Source organism: Chelon labrosus (genome assembly GCF_963514085.1).
Source record: "Chelon labrosus genome assembly, chromosome: 24".
In the NCBI taxonomy this organism is placed as follows: Eukaryota; Metazoa; Chordata; class Actinopteri; order Mugiliformes; family Mugilidae; genus Chelon; species Chelon labrosus.
The window spans coordinates 577,610-598,922 of record NC_140357.1 but is presented as its reverse complement, the minus strand read 5'-3'; positions in this window follow the sequence as shown (position 1 = coordinate 598,922).

Below are 21,313 nucleotides of genomic sequence, written 5' to 3'. Positions count from 1 at the left end.
CGTTCGGTGTTCACAGGTCAATTCAGACAAAGTTCTGACCGAACCTAAACACTGTATTATTGCTAACAGTTTTGTGAGTCGTCCTGATTATGCCTGACAAATTGAACTTCAGAAAAAAATCTAGAAATAATCAAATCAAAAACGAAGAATAAACAGCAAGTGTGGGGTCTGGCTTTATTGCCGTTCTGTGGTTCATGTACCAATATCCTGTATATAAACATAATGCTCAGTTTGATCAAACTGAGCATGCAAATCATTATCAAGGTATGTGTAGAAAACAGCATTTTAGAGAATGAGAATGCACAGTAGAGATGTGACGTTTGCGAACAAACCGAATCTACTGGTTCTTCAGAATGAGCGATTCTTTACTTTTTTTTTTTGCTGTGTTTCCCACAGATGTACACATAAGAAGTAGAACAGGCACAAGGGGAGGGTACATGTGCTGCGCTTATTTGATATGCAAATCATATGATGCCACACTCACACTGCCTTTCCACTGTAATGGTGGGCATTGCTTCATTCCAAGCAGTTGAACCGGGTTCCATTCCCAGTCACTGCAAAGGGCATTATTGAATTTCCAACAGGATGACTAAAGTATCTGTCTATCTAGAATCAAAATTTCAGAATAATTCAAACTCAGGTTGCCCCTGATTATATATTGGTGGAGTGTCTAAGTTTGAATGATCTAAATCTTACTCTGTCATTCCTCCTAATGATATCAAAATGAGCCAGTCTTTTGAAACGGCTCTTTGAAAGGAATGAGATGCACAAGATCTGACTCCGTTCAAAGAGCCTTAAATCCCATCTCTAATGCACACTGCTGCTGCCCGACGCCTCCGTCAGTTGTTATGCTTGGTTACATAATTATAAAGTCGTCCTATTAGTCCATGAGTGATGTGCATTCACACTGCAAACGAACCAGGAGTGATTAGAATCGAGACCACCTTCTCTATCCAGTTCATATGTTTCAGAAAGAATGTGATTTCTGTGTTCACACTACCCCGAACGAACTGAACCAAAGGATTAAAGCTCCCACTTTCAGAACCACCATCACCTTTAGTCACCCATTTCACAATACAATTTGGGTCTCTGGAACCAATTTCGATATTTATCTATCTTTTGAAACTGAACTGACTTATAAAGCTAAGGTGGAGATTACTTTCTCTATCGGTTTGTATTTTCTGGGAAACTGATCTCACAGCTTTAATGTGATTTAGGCTGTATGTGCAAACGAGTTAGCACACATTCAATATAAATTGTATAAAATATCTTTATCAAAGGGCTGTTCCCTCATGGGATACAGTTTGATCCATACAAGCCTACCAAGTTATCCTCACCCTTAATCAAAATAAGTAACTGAAAACACATGACAGTACATTTCGAAATCTACTCTGTGACTTTTTGCAGTGTATAATACAGTATGTTGAACATTTTAGTGTTCCATTCTGTTATAAATGTTCTGGAATCTAAACGTTCTACAGCCTATGACACTGCTTATATTCAGTCATTATAGAAGCTAACTGACCTGTGATAGAACAACTGCTGTCACAAACAGCTTTATTTATATTCATTATCAAACTGTTATGTAACAGTTTGATAATCTATGGCCGATGCATGTTTATCTCATTACTGCCGCTGCTTTCTTCTCTCTCTTTTCTGTCTCTACCCGGCCAGCCTTAGGTAAATATGTCCCTCCATAGTTGCTGGGTTCTGCTCAAGGTTTCTTTCTGTTAAAAGTCGCCTTCATACTAACTCTTCAGGTTCCAGACTGGGTATCAGACCGGGTTTTGTAAAGCGTCTTGAGACAGTTCGCATTGTCACCGATGCTATATATAACTGAACTGAATTGAATTATAGCAAATATGAAAACTTGAAGATATTTTGAAGGATTGGGATTATATTAGGTAGTTCATTGCTTGCAGTGAAGGAGCAATCAGTTTACAGTAAGCTGTAAGAAAAGTAAATGCTTTTGCTCTCCTATTTGAAATAAAAGTAAGGAAATTATTGGACCATATAAACTGCACATAATATCCACATTAAAAAAGTTGGCAACTTTTTACGTGTTGACTGACTATACCCGAGGGACGGAAACGACTACAGACCGGTTGCTCTGACATCCAGCGTCACGAAGACCATGGAGCAGCTGCTGCTCCATCACATCAGGCTCCAGGTCCGTCACGCTCCGGGAAAAGGTGAGGATCATGGTTTCTTTCCTCCTCAGCGCATTTAACACCATCCAGCCCCTGCTGCTGAGAGACAAGCTAATAGAGATGGGAGTAGACTCACACCTCACTTCCTGGATAGCAGACTATCTCACTGGGAGACCTCAGTATGTCAGGTTAGGGAACTGCACATCCAGAACTGTTGTCAGCAGTACTGGAGCACCACAGGGGACTGTGCTCTCCCCTGTCCTATTTACCCTGTACACCTTGGACTTCAAGCACAACACAGAGTCATGTCACCTGCAGATGTTCTCAGGGAAGGGCAGAAGCAGGAGTACAAGAATGTGAAGAACAACTTTCGTCTCTTGGTGCGGAGCGAACCATCTTCTTCTTCATCATTCAGCTTCTGTAACTGCTTGTCCTGTGAAGGGTCGCGGCGGGGGGGGGGGAGCTTATCCCTATTGATAGAAAACAACATGATGCCTCTGACAGATCTGAAACGTTGGTCACTTACAGAAACAAGCCAAGCCGAATTTTCAAATAGTTTTATTGAGGTGTTCCTCAAGGTTTAGATCCGGGGTGTCCAAACTTTCTTCACAGAGGGCCACACACGGCTAAATATACGATGCGCTGGGCTTATTTTTCAAGCTTGTTATATTAATAAGTAATTGGACTTATTAACACCTGAATACTGTTGAATATATTTTTTAAACTCATTGTTATTTGACATCAACCTGCTTTTCTGCAATGCAAAGTAAAGCTATCAACTTCCTGATAAAGAATTAATGCAGTGTGTAGTGTCTGTGGAATCTGTGCTCTCATCACATGCAACTGAGAAGTCTTCAATTCAAGTACAAGCTCCATGTGTGGGCCATATTCCATTATACACCAATCAGGCATTATGATCACCTTCCTAATATTGTTCCTAATATTGTGTAGGTCTCCCTCGTGGCTCCAAAACAGTTGTGACTCATCAGAGAATGGACATGGACCTTCTGAGGGTGTCCTGTGGGATCTGGCAACAGAAGGTTGTTAGTGGGGGCCTTTGGGTCCTATGGGTTGAGGGCAGGGGCCTGCTGCTATTATTATGTATGCCAGCCAACAGCCCCTTCTTCCAACCATCTCCCCCAGGTTACACACTGCTTTGACCTTCAGACGTCTCTGCTGTTAAGAATGTAATTCTTATTCTAAGCTCTAAAAAGACTAATTCCATTCATGTGACACCTCACTATCTGAAAAAAAAAAAATCCAACATAATATGAACTTTGAAACATTAAAATCTTTATGTGGTTTCCTTTTTGTGTCCTCTAGACATACTGCAAAACTCTGTCAATAGTTGTAGTACTAACTTGCTAATTCATGGGTATTGACATATGTAGCCTGAGCTTGTCTTCCGCACCATCCAACTGGGCGCTGTCCTCACTATTCACATCCCTCTCTAAATCATTTTTGATTTTTTCATCACCTGCTCTTGGTGGATTTGGTGTGGAGAAATACTGGCATCTGTTGTTTGGGTTCAATGCTGCAGAACCTGTACCTCTGTACCCAAGGAGAGATTCCGTAGAGGTGAGCTTGGCTCAAGGAAATATATTTAAAATTAAAGATTTTATTCTTACAATTATCACTAGAAAGCATTAATAATACTATGTAAAAACAAAAAAAGTTGAGAAAACTAAAAATATCAAGGTAATGTAATAAACACTGTTTTTTGATTTTTCTGAACTTTGGACTTGTTGTTGAAGGCTTACATGTTTAATTTAGTATTATGTGCGTATAGTATGTGTCTAAATAATGTTATTCACTGCTGCCTAAGTGTCTGTGTATCTGTACTGTGGCAATGCTGACCACTTCATAGCATACAGTGCACATAACAGACTTTACCACAATCCATCTGCCACAAACTAAACCATTAAGCATTGTAATGAGCAGTCAATTCAGCTTTCTTCGACTCCCACAGAGCAAAGCTCTTAATACACTGATCTCCCGCCTGTGCTCTCTGATGCATTAACGCATTTTTGTTTCTATAAAGGCCTCTTCAAAGACTGCATCGTTGTCAGCCTTCCCTTGCACAAAAGCCGAACAACACAGCACACACGTTGACTGCAGTCTGGGTCACTGAACACCAAAAGACAGAAGGGACATGAGACTCGGGCATCAGACGAATGCCGATAATAGCCATCTGTGGTGAAGCCCTTTAAAACAGCACTACAGTTATTGGGGAATGCTGATTGAAGAGATTACTGGCATCATTTCATGTACTGTAAATATAAAAACTACTTATACAATATATGGCACACAGAATAAGATTATGAGTCATGAGTTCATCAGTCTGTCGGTATTCATCTACATGAATACTAAACATAACGCTTTTGAGACATGACATTCCATGGGTAAATGTATGTAAGATCAAAGAATCAGCGAATAAATCTAATTTATAGTAACAGTTGACTTTCAATCTACCTTTAATAGCTTGCGCTTATAAAATAGTCAACGTTAGTTCAAGTAAAGTTCAGTTCGCACAGATAAAAGTAAATTCATAGTTCACATTTTTTGATTTTGAACTAAGTTCATAGACTCCAAAATGAACAGTTCACGTTAATTTTTTCGTTTTTTTTTTTTTGAATGAGCAGCTTCGAGCTATTCCTGTTCAATAGAATCTCTGAGTAACCTGCCCATCCATCTCCGTCATATATTTTTTTTCCGCCAGGATAATAATAATAATAATAATAATAATAATGCATTTTATTTAAAGGCGCCTTTCTTGGCACTCAAGGACACCGTACATACATTCGATCTGTGCTGCTTCTTTCAGCTGCACCAGCCATGCTGTATGCTGTAAATCGCAGCTGTCGTGAAACTTTTTTCTTTTTTTTTTCCTGAACGAGGTGAACGTCGTTATTTTCCTCCAGATTGAGCAAAACTCACATCTACGCCCACAGTTGGAAAAATGATCCGTTCAGTTCACAGTTCACAAAAATATGAACATGTTCAATGAACGCTATTCATTGAAGGCTATTCATTGAACGCTATTCATTGAACGCGTTCATGTACAACACTGAGTGGAGGTAAAATAAATTTTTATTAATTCAATTCAATTCAATTCAATTTTATTTATATAGCGTCAATAACAATACAAATCGTCTCAAGACGCTTTACAAAAACCCGGCCTGAAACCCCCAGAGCAAGCCTGAAGGCAACGGTGGCAAGGAAAAACTCCCTTTTAACAGGAAGAAACCTTGAGCAGAACCCAGCTCATATGGAGGGACCGCTCATATGCTGTGTGTGCACTAATATGCACACACAGCATATTAGTGAACAACACAAATAGCTTCCCATGCAACGTGTATTCTTAACACACTTGCAGACGTGCAAAAATGTTTCCGATTCATTATGAGACCATGGTGGTGTAAATTAGACCCTGGCGGGCTGCCATACTATTGACATTGTATGGGAAACACTGCATCCATTTCTCTAATGACCTGTCGACCAGTAAACTTATTTGCAGCACTTAAGGTGTGGTCTTTGTTAGTGAAATGTAATTAGATAGGTGGTTGGGAAACAGGAAACGTGTAATCAGATGTTTTGTCAGGTTCAAACAAATGAACTCCTTATCCAGATTATATAAACCACTTTGTGAGAAGTACTATTTGTTTAATACGAGGACTCCTGGAGGCTTTTACTAAGGGCACCTTTTAAATGCTGTTTAGCATACATAAATAGTTCAATTGTATTTTTGGATGTGTGATTTGTGGTTACAGTTATCAAAATAAACTTCTACATGCAACAGTTCCACAGACACTAAATTACGAAATATGACTTAAACACATCTAAGGAACATTTATTTAATATCTTCACAAATGTTAAGCTTTACTACGCTTACAAGTCTTTTTTCAGTGTGTTTATTCCAAATGTAAAGTTGGACATGTTAACCTGGATGTCTATTGGTATTGTTTTATTTCTGGAACCAGCCTCAAGCGGCCTTTCAAAAAGCTGCAGATTTTTGGCACTTTATTATTTCTCAGCCCCGAACACTGATATTTGACTCATATTTATTTACTGTTATTATATTAACAGTAAGGCACAGGGAAGCTACTAGAGGAAAAGGTAACAAGGAAGAGCTACAGGCACAGGAGCAGATACAGACATCAGACAAGACGGCAAGGGTCATTCATATCTGCAGGATAAACTCCAAGAAGGACATAAGTAAATAGGGGTAACTATACAAATACTGCCTTTATATAGAACACATGAGCCTGTGGCTATATTATGGAAACTGTGTATACAAAATGGTCGGCATTCATGTGGTGATGAAAAAGCCGCTACTAGGCAACTGATGCGGCCTTGAAGCCGCAAACGTTTAGCAAGCTAATGACAGGGTACCTCAGTGTAGGAAATGTGATGGCACAATGAAAGGGTAATATCAGTATTTTAAAATGACATGTATAAAACTGTACAGCCAAATTACAACATATTAAATTGCCATTCCCCTCAGTCGTTTATGAAAACATGGAAATAGGTTGTGAATACCACAAGAGGTGCCTGTCCTTATGGACTTAAGGTATAATACAAACTGGGCTAAGGGGAACAGGAGTGTGGAACATTTCATTTTATGGTTACATTTTGGCGTTTTGTCTGATCTAGAAAGGTACAAAATAAATAAAACTTGCTTCCTTACTTAATGTGTGCACCAAAGAGGTGGAGCCCAGTGAGTTGAACATCAAGGGGAACTGCAGTAACACCAGCAGGGAGCAGTGTTGCTAAGCAATCCCATAGGGCATTTGGAGAATCAGACAGGCGAGGAGTCCAACCAAAGTAATTACTTAATTTGAGAATGTGATCCCTAAAGCACATTATACTCTTTGTGTTGTGCTCATTGAGGTGGGTTTAATGAACAAGCCTAATTGTAGTGTTGCATGTAAACCTTTAATCAGCCCTCCGGATTTGGGGGAAGTGCGTATATGAGACATGAAGGATATTTCCATTTGGTCAGCTTTGTGCACTCTCAACATTCTTTCAGTCAACTTCATAGGTAGTCACCTGAATGGTATTCAGTTAAAAGAAGTGCATTGCAAGAGGGAATTCGCGAGTTTCTTGCCTTCTTAATACATTTTACACCATCAGTTATGCAGAGGTAGGGTTGGTACACCGTTCTCTAAAGTGAGTCGACCTACACACTTCTAATCCACATTACGGCAAGAACCACTCAACTACACTAAGCAAAGAGAAAGAACAGTTCGGGAATTTTTTATTTTTTTTTTTTTTAAGAACTTTGAATGTATCTTCTAGTACAGTTAGAGTGACCACTGCTACGTTGAATAAGTTTGGCCTCAGACCTTACTTTAAGGTCCGATTTTGTTACGGTTTCATCCGAGGGGGGAGGTGGTAGGACCCAAACGCAGGACAAAAAGCGGCGAGGCAGGATTGAGCAAGACTGGAGTTTAATAAAATAAAAAGGGAACAAAAGGCGCTGCAGAAAAAAGGCAGGATCTCCGGCAAACTAAAATCAAAAACTCTCAAAAGACAAACAAAAGGAGACAAGAGACTCAGGCAAAAAACACTAGAAAACACTGAGGGCACTGGTAACATACAGAGGAACAAAAAACACTAGAAACACTAGAGACACATCAGGGTGGCAAAAACAGAGACGAGCAAAAAAAACACGAGACTCAGAGTAAAAAACCATTGGGAATGACGCGACAGGACCAAAGGGGGAAGCCAGGGCTATATATGCACACACAAGGAACCAAGGGGTGACGAGACACAGGTGACAGAAATCAAGAGACACAAGGTGAAACCAATTACACAATCAACACAGAAACACAGGGAGTAAAACCACAGGAAATCAAAAACTTAACAAAATAAAACAGGAAACAGGAAGACAAGAAACAAACGAAACTCAAAATGTGAACACAGGAGCACAACCATCACAGATTTGGGTGATCCTGGTTGAGTTTTGTGCAAGTCTAACTCACGTCAAGGCAGGGATCAGTAAATAATAACTGAACATGTATGCCAGGGTCATGTAGCATACACATCAGCAGCGCTGTTCTCAGTTCTGGACACATTTACAGTCACATTTAACAGTTAACGCCAGGTCTGAACACCCCTTAGCAAAAAGAAGTTTATTCAAGTGTACTACAAGTATACTTATTTTATACTAAAATTAAGGTAGTGTACTTGAAGTTCATTTTATTAAGTATGCTTGAGTATAAGTATACGTATAGGAAGTATACTACAAACCATGTATTTGTAGTGTACTAGAAAGTATACTAATTTAATACTTCTTCAGACTAAACTGGAACATTTTTAAGTTTATTAAAGTATACTTTCAAGTATACCACAACTATTCTCATCTATATTACTAGTGTACTAGGTATATACTTCTAGTCCACATTTTGGTTTATAAAAGTATACTTAAAGTATACTTTTATAAGTAAACTTAAAGTATACTTTTATATACTTAAAATGTTCCAATTTAGCCGGAAGAAGTATTAAATTAGTATACTTTCTAGTACACTGCAAGTACATGGTCTGTACTCTACTTATACTCAAGTATACTTAATAAAATGAACTTCAAGTATACTACTTTTTACTAAGGGACAAGCTGGTAACTTCCGATCAGATGGCCCAGAGCAGATTTTAATGCAAGGTCTGAACAGGCTCGTTGAAAAGTTGAACAGATTGTTGTTAAAATATGTGGTTCCCACTGTGATCCATAGAAGAGGAGGTGTGATGGTGTGCTTTGCTGGTGACACTGTTCACTTAACTCACTTAACCGGCATGGCTACTGCAGTGGTCTCCAGCAACGGCATGAGACATCCCGTCTGGTTTTTGCACTTAGTGGGACTACAATTTGACAATGACCCCGAACACAAGAATTGAGAGGGTTTGGGATGACCGCAGAGTGACCGCCGATGAGTGCTCAACACCTCTGAGTGCTCAACACCTCTGAGAACTCCTTCAAGACTGTTGGGAAACAGTCTGAGGTTTCATAGCAATGCCTTGATGGCAGCAGTTTGTGTCTTACCTACTCGCAAGTGTGACAGTCCTGCTGTCATTCGCACAGCGCATGGACAGACAGTAAATGATTCAGTATAACTGTTCTAAAAATGAACACCACATCAATATTCAGTTGTTCACTTTCCTACAGCTGTATCAGAGTTTAGCATAAGTTACCGTCAAAGCTGACATCATTTCCGACAGCTGCTTCACATTAAAACTCTCCGTTTCATAAATAGCCAAGCGCTGGGAAAAGAAAACCACATTTAAAGGAGGTTGGGATCTTTTCATTCTGATCCCACAGCTTTGTGTCTGTCACCTCAGTGTAGTAAATACCAAAGAAAGAGATGAGAAGGGTGGGAGCGTAGGAGACACACAATACATAATGGCTGGGATTTCAAAGTTTTCCCTTTAGCTAATGCTTGAACCGTGGTAACCGGCTCCAAATGTGTTGCAGGAATGTGTCGCATGAATGCCTTTTTTTTTTTTTTTTAATGAACTACATCAGATGGTTGAGGGCTTTGACTTACCTGTCAGATAGATCAAACAGTCTAATAGGCGGTTTAGGCTTCCGTGTCAGTTTGACGCTCTAGCTAAAGCAACAGCCCCGACTCTGCACAGACCCTAAGGAGACCTTAATGCCGTAGACTAAAGTGCATCTCCCTAGAAATGTAACTACACGTCACAGTGACGCAGACCGCAAGAGCTGTAATTGGTCCACTTGGTAGTAGCATGTTTCTGCTTTAGTATAGAAATAGAATTGACTATTTTGGATCAATAAAGATGGACGCAACCTTTCCCACACATCAAGGAAAGGTTAACTGAGAACGTTTGGAGGTACAAACATTTGTATGACTCGTCTTCAGTGAAATTTCTGCGGAATTTTCAGTCGCCATTCTTGAAAGTGAAGCAAAGCAGTAGAGACAAAAATTAACTCGACTGGCAAAAAAGGCCGCCAACTAGCATTTCGGTGGCGTTTTTACGGAGCCAGCAAACTAATTCTCAGATAGCTGAACAAGAGCACACACATACACACACATACACACACAAACATGTTTGTTAGTTACCTTTGTGAGGACATTCATTGGCGTAATGCGTTCCCTAGCCCTTTAACCCAGTGCTTCTCAATTATTTTCTGTTACGCGCCCCCTAGGAAAAAGAACATTTTGCGCCCCCCCCCCCCCCCCCGACTTTCCACCGCGACTATAAATAGTATCATTTATCTATAAAATTGTTATAAGTACACCTCTGCATAACATTGTATCCTTATTAACCCCTTTCCTAGGGGGCGCGTAACAGAAAATAATTGAGAAGCACTGGGTTAAAGGGCTAGGGAACGCATTACGCCAATGAATGTCCTCACAAAGGTAACTAACAAACATGTTTGTGTGTGTATGTGTGTGTATGTGTGTGCTCTTGTTCAGCTATCTGAGAATTAGTTTGCTGGCTCCGTAAAAACGCCACCGAAATGCTAGTGTCGCGAATTCGCGACGCACTGTTTCTGCTCAGACTGTCGCCGAAATAACGCATGTAATACTCCAATGTCGGTTTGTGCACATTCAAAAAATTAGTAGGAACGTTTTGCAAGCACTAGTTTCTCGTAGGACCGGTCGAAATGGTAAGCAAAAACACAAATAATTAATTTCTTTATATAACTGAAAAATCAATTCACGCGTTAAGGGATTAACAATAAAGCATAGCGCTAGCCAAGCGCTACATACGCTTTGTCACATTTCCTCGTCTTAGCTTTCGGGAGACTTTCGGTTGTCTCATTATCTCTGTCTCTCTCTGCCTTTCTTTTCATCCCTGTAAAATATTTTTCCATGGTGATTCTTGAGGGTTTGTTCACTGCACTTCATATTTCCCGCTCTATGCATGTGTGCGCATGCTCGGTGCAAAAAAATCAAAAAACAAAACATACACCTTAGAGCCAATACTCCCTGCGCACACTCTGACAATGCGAGCGCCACTGCCACCTACTGTAGTGGATGTGCAATTACACTTTATTCTAGTACGGCAAAAAAAAAAAGCATGTTCCCCGGGGTGTCACACTATTTGAGAAGCACTGCTTTAACCCAACCTTAACCACCTCAGCTAAGTTCCTAACCCTAACCCTTACCCTAATCCTAACCTAATTGCAACCTTAAACCCTCAAACAGCCTCGTATAGAAGTGAGGACCAGCCAGAATGTCCCCAGAAAGTTAGCTGTACAGGAACTCACACACATACCAGGTCACAGTCATAAAAGGCATCCACAGCCTGCAGCAGTTTGGGAGAGCTTGCACGTACTCAACTCTGACAGCAGAAGTGGGGCAGAGTGTGCATGTGACAGCAGGGAGATGCAGCCGCATGTGCACGTGAGTCAATACGGCACTGCAGTAAAACAAAATCAAGCAAAACAAATCAAAAAAACATGAAACAGACTTGATCAAAACTCCTGGCCCTCTGGGTTTTCAGTCATGCGGAGAGTTGTTTGAATTATGTCTTACAAAGAAACTTTACTGCAGAGCAAAGATCTAATAGGACTGAAATATCTTTCTTTAGACTCCGAAATGAAGTCAACCTTCACGACAGTTTGTTCTCTCTGGTTGTGCTCATCTGCATATGCTGATTGCACAGATCACAGGAGACAGTCAGACTCCAACTAATTAGATGGCTGTTCAACGCTGGCATTTTGACTCGTGTTGATTTCATTTGGCCGCGTGAAGGACGTGCAAAGGTTAAGAGTGTTCATCTAGAGGCTCGGCTCTTCGGCCAACACATCTGCAGTCAGCTTTCACTATACTCCTGCTTTGCAGCGGTAATCCTCCACTTAGAACTACTGACTGACTGACTCAAACTGACATTGCTCATTGTCGGTGACTACTGACAGCAGTCAATGACAATGAACCTCTATCGGATATGCAGCAATCAGGCTGAGACCACCCTCCCTAACTAGGCTTAGCTAGGTTCATTATTTCTGGAACTGAATGTGTGAAAGCGCAGTTCGATCGGATCACAAGTGGTGGCTCGAACGTATGTGGCATTTAATCGCACATGTACTTGGAAGTTGGATGCCTGCGATGCTTGGATCACTCACGACAGGCTGTGATTGTAATCCCATGACGCTTCATTAAGAACCATCATCGGCTTTAACATTTCATTAAAGCACTTTGTGTTCCTTTGGTGATTAGTGAATTCTGTGTAATCAGAAATATCCGCGGCTTATGATCAACTTCCATCAGGAGCCAACAAGCTTTTAATCAGTGACTAAGAGACAACCACAACACAGCTTGGCATCTTTTCTTTTTCAGACTTGAGGGAAATTATATTAGTCATAATAACAGCTGACGAAACCTGTGATGTGAGCCAGCTCTGACAGCGTAATCCCACCAATGTGTCCGACGAGGTTAAATGAAGTGGACAGTTTGTAATTCAAAAGACCTACAAGAGAACACAGCATTAGCATTTTGGTGGAGAGAACCTGGGGAATGAGGGCAGCTGCCTCTTCCCTTCCTGACAGTTGTGATGCATTCACTGTGCGCCACACATGCAGATGCAAGATTCACCTCATTAGGACGGCTTGTCGGCAGCGTTTATCTCCACGGGCGGATTTGAATTCCACATTTCATGTTCCCGTGTTCCAGTACAACAATATATTGTTGCAGTGTAATTTACGATAACAATAAAATACAATCCACTACATACAAATGTGTTGATTCATTTTAAATCAATCAGAAATTCATCATCTGTTATTTTCTGAACCCACATATTTGGTTCAGGATTGTGGGAGCTTGGAGCTTTTTCAAGCATGCTTTGGGCCAATGGCAGGTTCCAACTTAGAAAGCTTTCCCATTGTGCTGGAATCTTTATTTGTATGCACAATTTTACTGATTTGTAGCAGTTTCATGCAGTAGGGTAGAAATACACAACAGCTTCCTCCAAATGGACAGAAGGGAAGAGAGCCCATGACAATGGACAGTGTCCAATCAGCAAAGGCTCTTCAGATTTACAGGTAATGCAGTTTTAGACTTTAGACTTAGAGTTTGACTTTATTGATCCACAAGTGAAATTGCTTGGTCACAGTGGCCCAGTTGTACATAAAAAAAAATTAAAATAATAACAACTCCTGAAAATTACGTGTAAAAAGAAAAATAGTGTAAGATAGTTACAAAATAAAAATAAATAAAAATAAAATCATAAAATATATAAAATGTACAAGATTTGCATATCTACAAGAAATAGAAGTAAATATACAGTAGATACATTGGAATGACAAATGATAAGGTGTAAATATATGGACAGTTATCTGTTACAGAAAGGTGAGTCATTGTGCAGTTCTGATTTGATTTGAATGGATATACGTAGATATATTGCACATATACTGTATAGTTGTCTTTTGCAAGTTAGTGACACGCCAGGAAAAGGAGGAGGACTCAGGCACAGAGGTAGCAAAAGGCAAAGGATAATTTAATCTTTTCGAACACAAAGCTATGACAAACAAAACAAAGTATCAAACAAAAAACCACTCCAAGGAGGCAAAAACGAGACAATGAATTATCAAGAACGAAAAACTTAGCTATGACTTGATATGCGAGGGCTGGTATGCTCAAGGAATCGACAACACGAGACGTGACACACTGGCACAAGACAGGGGGAAACGCAGACCATATATACACAGGAGGGTAATGGGGAACAGGTGGAAACAATCAGGAATCGGGAAGACAATCAGACCGGTGACACAAGAGGAAGGGCAAGTGACCTGAAACGAGAGGAGAGTTACACTTTCAAAATAAAACAGGAAACCACGAGACAATACGAAAACAATTCACCGCTGTGTGACAGTTAGAAATGCGGTTGAGCCCCAAAATGTGTCTGGACGCTTGAAGACAAGTGCTGTTGGGAACTCAACCAGACTGTTTGAGGAGAAAGAGGGAGGGCCAAAGAAAAATCTTTGCATTTAGTAGCTTTGATCGGTTCATTCATCAAATTCATGGTAGTGATGGGAAGTAGGGCTCTTTTCAAAGATTCGTCTCTTTTGGCTTGGCTCCCTTACAAGGGCATTTGGTATCACTCGAAACCTTCTATTTATAATTCAGCAATTATGAATGCCTTTTGTGTTAGTAAGAATTTTTTCATTCATTGTTTTCATAAAGGCCTTATTTTCATGCATTTTTTTGTTACAAAAAATGCAATGTTACCATTGTAACATTTTAGTCAAACCTTTAAATGAGAAACTGAACACAGCACCATAGTAAATAAATCAAATAAATAAAGGCCAAAGTCTTAACATTACGACACTTTAGATAAAAGTCTTTGGTGCAGGTCAGAAATACCAGATGCCTCAGCTTTGGATGTCCATTTTCCCTAATTTCTTAACTTTTTCCTGACACGCTTGCATTTAAATCCGTCTTCCCCCAACTCTCCATCACTCTCCATCTCAACACTCACTCTTGTTATCTCAGCTGAGCTGAGCGGGAAGATGATTCGGCTCTCCCCGACGGGATTTGCTTTTTTTTTTTGTTCGCTACAAAGAATCGACTCTTAGAGCCGGCTTGAACAGCACATCACTAATTAATGGTAGGAATGAGCTGGATTCATGTAGACGGTTTGTTAAATGAAAAACAAACGATGACATTCCTCCTGTAACAAGGTGGTAATTTGGAGACTTTTTGCAAAAGTGCAGCTGAAATCTAGCTGAGAAGTATCGATTCTCTGCTAAAAACGAGGAGCCTCTATCCTGTTTCTAAGTGGTGGACAATTCTGTGCATCCCGGAGGATGTGAAGCCTTGTTAGATTGATGGGGCACCGAACACAAATCAGCATTAGGAAAAAACTGACAGATGGCACTTCTTCAAAGATCTTTTTGATCTTGTGGGGGATTACTGCATGCAAAATCTGTGCATTCCATTTGTGCCCTTTAATGGACATTTGAACATACATGCAGTTGCTGTCTTCATTCTATGAATCATACACTCCCTGCTATTTTTCACAACCCATCTGCCTAACACTTCAGCCAGTGTTGGAGCAAGAAGCCCATGAAGAGGATGGGAAATGGAGAATTTAGTGTTAGTATTAATTTACCACTTCTTCAGAACTTTGTATATTTATGTGGATGGGGATCCAGTTAAGGCATTACACTTAACAACAAAATAGGATTCGAGAAATTATGCTGTAGAATCAATAACCATCACCTCATGAATAACTAACGACAGTGGCCCACACTTACATGAGGCAAAGGAAATGCACGGATCAGCGTGTCCAAGGCTGCTATTAGCACTGAGGATCGCTCTGCTGGCCAAGGACTCGCACAATGGCTGGAGAGCTATGCGAACTAAGGCATGCACAGCTTTTTCTCTTCGTCGTTCCAGCTCTGAACAAAAGCCCTTCCCTCTCTGAGTCACCTGGAGGACATGCAAATAATGAGAAGAGAGGTCTCTGTAGGTTTTCCATACAGTGATATATTGATCAAGGGTGAATGCAGAATGACAGAAGTCGACATTTATTCGCGGAACGCTGCCTTGAGCCGTCTACTGCTGCTTGTCAACACCTCTGGTGCCTATTGAATAGTGACAGTGTATCCTGAGGATGAGTCATTTCTGTATCTAACTTCTGATCTCAGTCTGTTTTCAGCGCTGACAGCCAAGTTAATCATCTCTGACATTGTGTTTGACAACAACAGGAGGAATGACTGGAAGTTGTCACTCTATTGTTCGTTTTTTATATCTGACCGGCTTTACTGGTTTGTTTGTTCTGCATTGGCGGAAGCAGAAAGTTAGAAAATGACATTACGAAGCTGCACAGAGCAAGGCCTTAAAGCTGCGCAAATAAACATGGTTATATGAACAATGGATGTAGTATGTGTCCCTTGTACTGACACCTGTCACTTGTGCCATTTATAGAGATGAATCCACATAGATGGGTCCTAGAGTTGTCGATACATGAACATTTAGCAGCAGATACCCACATGTTTCTCAAGATATGGTGGGTAAGTATTGGACAGATAGACACGATTCCACATCTAAATCACAAATGCTGCTCTGTAACATACTTTACAAATTTATAGTGTATAAATAGTGTATTAGTGTCTTTATTCATGCTTGAATGATAAAACGATCTGTCCCCTAGGAGGGGCATGACACAAAATAATTGAGAACCACTGATTGCAAGCAAAGTCCTTCTAGACTGATGGGAGGTAGACGCAATAATCCGGTTGTTTTGGCTCAGCTCCCTTAGACCAGCCAGCTCTTATGACTCCCAAATGGTTCCCAAACTGCTCCCTTATGGATCGTCATTTAGTATCACTCTGGCCTTTCTATTTTAGCCTAATTTTGAATGGTTTGTGTGCCGGTAAGTAACTATTCATTCACTGTTTTCAGTGAAGACTTATTTTTTTGCACTATTTTCTTTGCAAAAAAACAAAAGAAAACACAGTTACTATTTTAATCAAACCTTTAAATGAACAACTGAACACAGAACCACAGAAACCACAGCAAACAAATCAAATAAATAAAGGCCAAATATAATGACGCATTAGATAAAAGTCTTTAGTGAAGGTTGGCTTTCAGAAATATCAGATGCCTCAGCTTGGATGTCCAGTTTTTGCTAATTTCTTCCCGACTTTCTTGCTGTCTTTGGAGCGTCTGCCCCCCTTCCTTCTTGCACATAATGGTATGATCCTAGTCTGTGCTCGTATGTGATTGGTCGCATGGTGTGCCCCTCAAAATAAAGTCCCGCCCCTGACGGCATGGATTTTCAGCAGGGCTTTAGGGAAGCTGCAGAAGAGCTCTTCTCGTTCGCTGCAAAGAATCGGCTCTTAGAGCCAACGACACATCACCATGGGTGCAGATCCCGGGGGGGGGGGGGGGGGGGGGGGGGGGATGGGGGGGACATGTCCCCCCCCAATTTGTGAAAAACATGAATTGTCCCCCCCAATAAAAATTATTCGAAATTGAACAAATGTATTTTCAGACTTCACATTCTTCACATTTTAGATTCACATCTAAAAAGAAATGATTGGTATGGTGCCATGGTATGAGTTGCATACCAACAAAAAACAAAAATCACTTTTGTGTATCCCCTCAATCCTGACATCGGATCTACACCCCTGCACATCACTATAACACTGCATTCATATAGAGGAAAGCCACATTTTTAGTTTATTAATTATTGGTTTGAGGCCGACTGGGCCTTTCTTTGTGGAGTGTCTGTGTGGGTTCTCTCCGGACATGCTCGTTAGTTTAATTGGCGATTGCAAATTGGCCGTAGGTGTGCATGTGAGTGTGAATGGTTGTCTGTCTCCCGCTTGTCCTGTGAAGGGCCCCCCCGCGACCCTTCACAGAACAATCGGTTACAGATGATAAGTGAATGAATTATTGGTTTGAAATATTTGAAGTTTGCATATATGAAGCATGTTTATAAAGTTGTTACCAGACAAATTTATACCAGTGTTCATCATGTTTTTATATACGTTGGAGGATTGTTAATTGTTAAAAATTAAGCTTTAGTGTACTACTTGTGTACAGACTAGTTTGTCCTTACCTTGTGTGTGCAAAGACACAAAGATAAACAGATAAACAGGATAGGAGAGGACTTCGTGGTGCAGGGCACATTCCATCAAACTACATTTCCATTTCAAGGTCTTGTCGCTCATTCAGAGACAAGAAATAATTTTCAAATTTCTTTGTCATGCGTACTGCACTTCTGGAATCTATGAATTGGTGGCTGACAAAACTTACAAAACAATGTGAAACACCCACAAGTATTACAGGACTTGTGTGGTTTGTCAGTTAATTTCCGGTGGTTACAGACTGAGCTGGTTTTATTCTTGTGAAGAGGTTTGGTGACGCAAAGATATTACTTGATCGATTTAAATATGTACTGATCAAAAAATAATAATCCTCACTATTACCTGCACCTTGAAAGGAAATCTGGTTACAAAATACTTCTGATTCCCACTACATGAGGTAATTTACAAACAATTCAACCTTTGGTCATTTTATTAAGCCCGTACATCATCAAATTGTACCATTGTGCACATTTAGATTCCATAAAAATGTGGATATTTCCGCCATATTCCATTCTTTCCTTCTCCTCTTCCTCCCTGTTTCCGCTCATGCATGTAACTCCCCAGGGAAATCAGTCACCAAGGCATGTTACATATCTGTGCTAAGCTAACTTTCACTGCAAGATGTCAGTGTTCTTTATTATTCTTTATTGTAGTACCTCCATTAGCCCACTAGCTGGAGGCAAAGAACCATGTATTAAATTAAGGGAATAGGCTCAGATTCTGACAGGCAAGTCACCATGTGGTTTATAGTTGATGGCAAATCATGTAGATAGGCTCAAAGGGACCACAACAGGTCCTTGTCTTTGGATTTGATGAAATATTGAGACATAAGACAAAATTCTGATGCGTTGACTGTGAAATTCAAAGTTGGGAGGTCCATCATCCATATCAGCTCAAAGTTACATTAAATCAAGGGATCCGTTCATTCAAATTTCAAGTCTTTCTTTAGAAGCAACTATTCTGTTTTGTTCTATTCTGGAGTCCCTCTTTTTCGATTGCTTCCCCAATTGTTAAATACAGGAACACTGAAGAAAAACCTTGAAATGATCACAAATTCTTGGTAAACATTTTTTTTAATGCTCCAAGCTCAGCTATTCGTTATCCAAGTGGACTCCGTGTGCAGAGTTCGTGCGTGCAGCCTCCTCTATGTCATACTGAAGGCAAATGATTTAGATGATACTCCGTCGCAGAAATGAACTACATCTGTGCTTCATTAACATACAGAGGCCAAACAGCTGTTCTGACACTTGTCAGGCACTGAGCAATAACAACTATAAACTTATATACTTTGTGATAAGAGATGGAACAAAATGTGTGTGTAGAGAGCATAGATTGTATAAAAATATGCATGGGTGTTCTCTCCCTCATCTTCTCTATGTTCTCCTTTGTCCTGACTCCTGGACTTCCCTTCCTCATCCTACATAAAGAACCCAATGTTAATATTCCTGAACATGGAAGTGTTGAAAAATTTTATGTAAACTTAGAACAAACCTCTACAGCCTTGATTTTGATGAGGAAACATTCCTTTCTTTTGTTGTTCTTTTATCTGCTTTTTATTAATTATTTCACATATATTTTGTTGTTCTAGAAGGAAAAGAAGGCTTTAAGCTCCAACAAATAGCTTTAAGTTACGTAAATGAACACCTACATGGCATTAATGCAAGAATATGTACTACTATAAAATTGAATTAGTGCATTTATGGACTGACAGCTAGCTTTGTTTCCCTCCTGTCACATAACCACTTACATGACAACTTGACTTGAAAAAGAAGTCAGTCTTCTGCTGCCTCTTTCTTTTTGGCATTCCTAACAAAATGAATAATGATAATGTTGAATAACATCAAAATCAGTGGATGGCTCTAGAAAACTGTCAGTTACCATTAACTTTACTGGGCTTGCATTAACTTTGTTTTCCGCTTGGCTTGCTTAATATCAGCTGACATCGACATGCCACAAAGCAAGACATAGTTTAGTTATTTACTGACATTATTAACTAGTTAAATAACCGTTTCATACCTCTGCTCTGTTCGCTGTCTGCGGCAGCCAGTGACGGCAACTCCGTGTTAGCGTGTAACTTACTTTGTTTACTTTCCCGGGCGGCGGGGACAGGTGGGTTTGCTTAAATAGCTGTGATTGGCTGGATGGCTGTCAATCATTATAACTTGACCAATAGGTTTTTATGTCTGCGACTGAGGTGCGCTCCATTTCAGTACGCTGGTACACTGCCAGGGCGGGCAAACGGTTTAATACTTTAGGAAAAAGTGCGAGGGGGGTAGAATCACCTTGTTGAATAAATATGGCCCCACTTCCTTGCACTGGCCAAACTGTTACTAGTTTCCTGGGGATATCTTGCAAGCTTGGAGCCATAGTAGGCTATGCACAGTAGGCCTACGGCCGAAGAGTGAAGCCGCATTATTGATGACCTGCCCACCTCGCGTTTGATTAATTTTATTAATTTTAATTAAGTTTGATTAATACTGCACTCTGCTTTACCTCCACCAGTTACAAAGAAATGTTGGATTATACACTGTACTTATTTATTTATTTTTTTCTACTCTCACGGCCCTATTGGACCGCTTTACGGAGCGGTTGGCATGGCAACTAGTAGTCATCATGAGGTCATATCCTGTTTCGATTGAAACAAATAACTAACTAAAACAAAACTTATCAAAAGAATTACACTTGAACATGCCTCAGCATTATATTAACTACCTAAAATAAGAGAAACTAGCCTTAAACAAAAAAATATTTTATGTGTATTTTAGTGTTATGCCTCATTGAGCGCTGCTGCCTACTGGAGCGGCGTGCCTACAGGGCGGCCATCTTGGAACAGGGCCACTCGCTCCTACAGTGCATTACGTATCTCTGGAGGAATGGTGTTTCTACACAATAAAAGTGATCATAAATCGCTCAGTTGAAGTCCGGCATCTTTTCTTTACAATCTTCTGTCAGAAGCTAGTCTGCTGATAACATTAAGTAGGTAGAATTTGTAGGCTATTTGGGTAGTAAAACCATTTTATCATAGCCACATGTGTGATGTTTTTAACAAATCATACGTTTGGAAAAATTCAGCGAATAATTCTACTTTGAGATTGAGGAGTACCTCTTTCCTTCGTAGGTTCATGCACCGCTGCCTGTGCTAGCCCTGTACCAAGATGGTGGCGCTTTAGGCACGTCCCTCCACAGTCCATGCGGCGTCTATGGTCTTATCCACTAACATGGGGGATGGAGCTAATGGCCCTATATTGCAGCTAGCCACAAGAGGTGCTGTTACAACCCGGCTCTGGTAAGGGTGAAGGAAGCAACATTAAACCCAGATGGAAATGACTTTAAGTAAGGATTATTGCCGTGAAGCATTTTGAACAAAAGGTGCAGCAATAAGGCTGGACACTGGGGTGCTGAATAAAGCAAAGAAATTAGTAGGCTAAAACAAAACGAAACTAAACATGCAGACCACGTCCTTTCTAAGAAATTAAATCTCAAATAAAAGTCTACCTCCCTAACCAAACAAAACACATCAATAAACAACACCCCAAACCTATATGTGACTATACAACCAAAAACCTAGCCAGAGTGAACCAAAGTAAGTGTGGAGGTGCGGTCC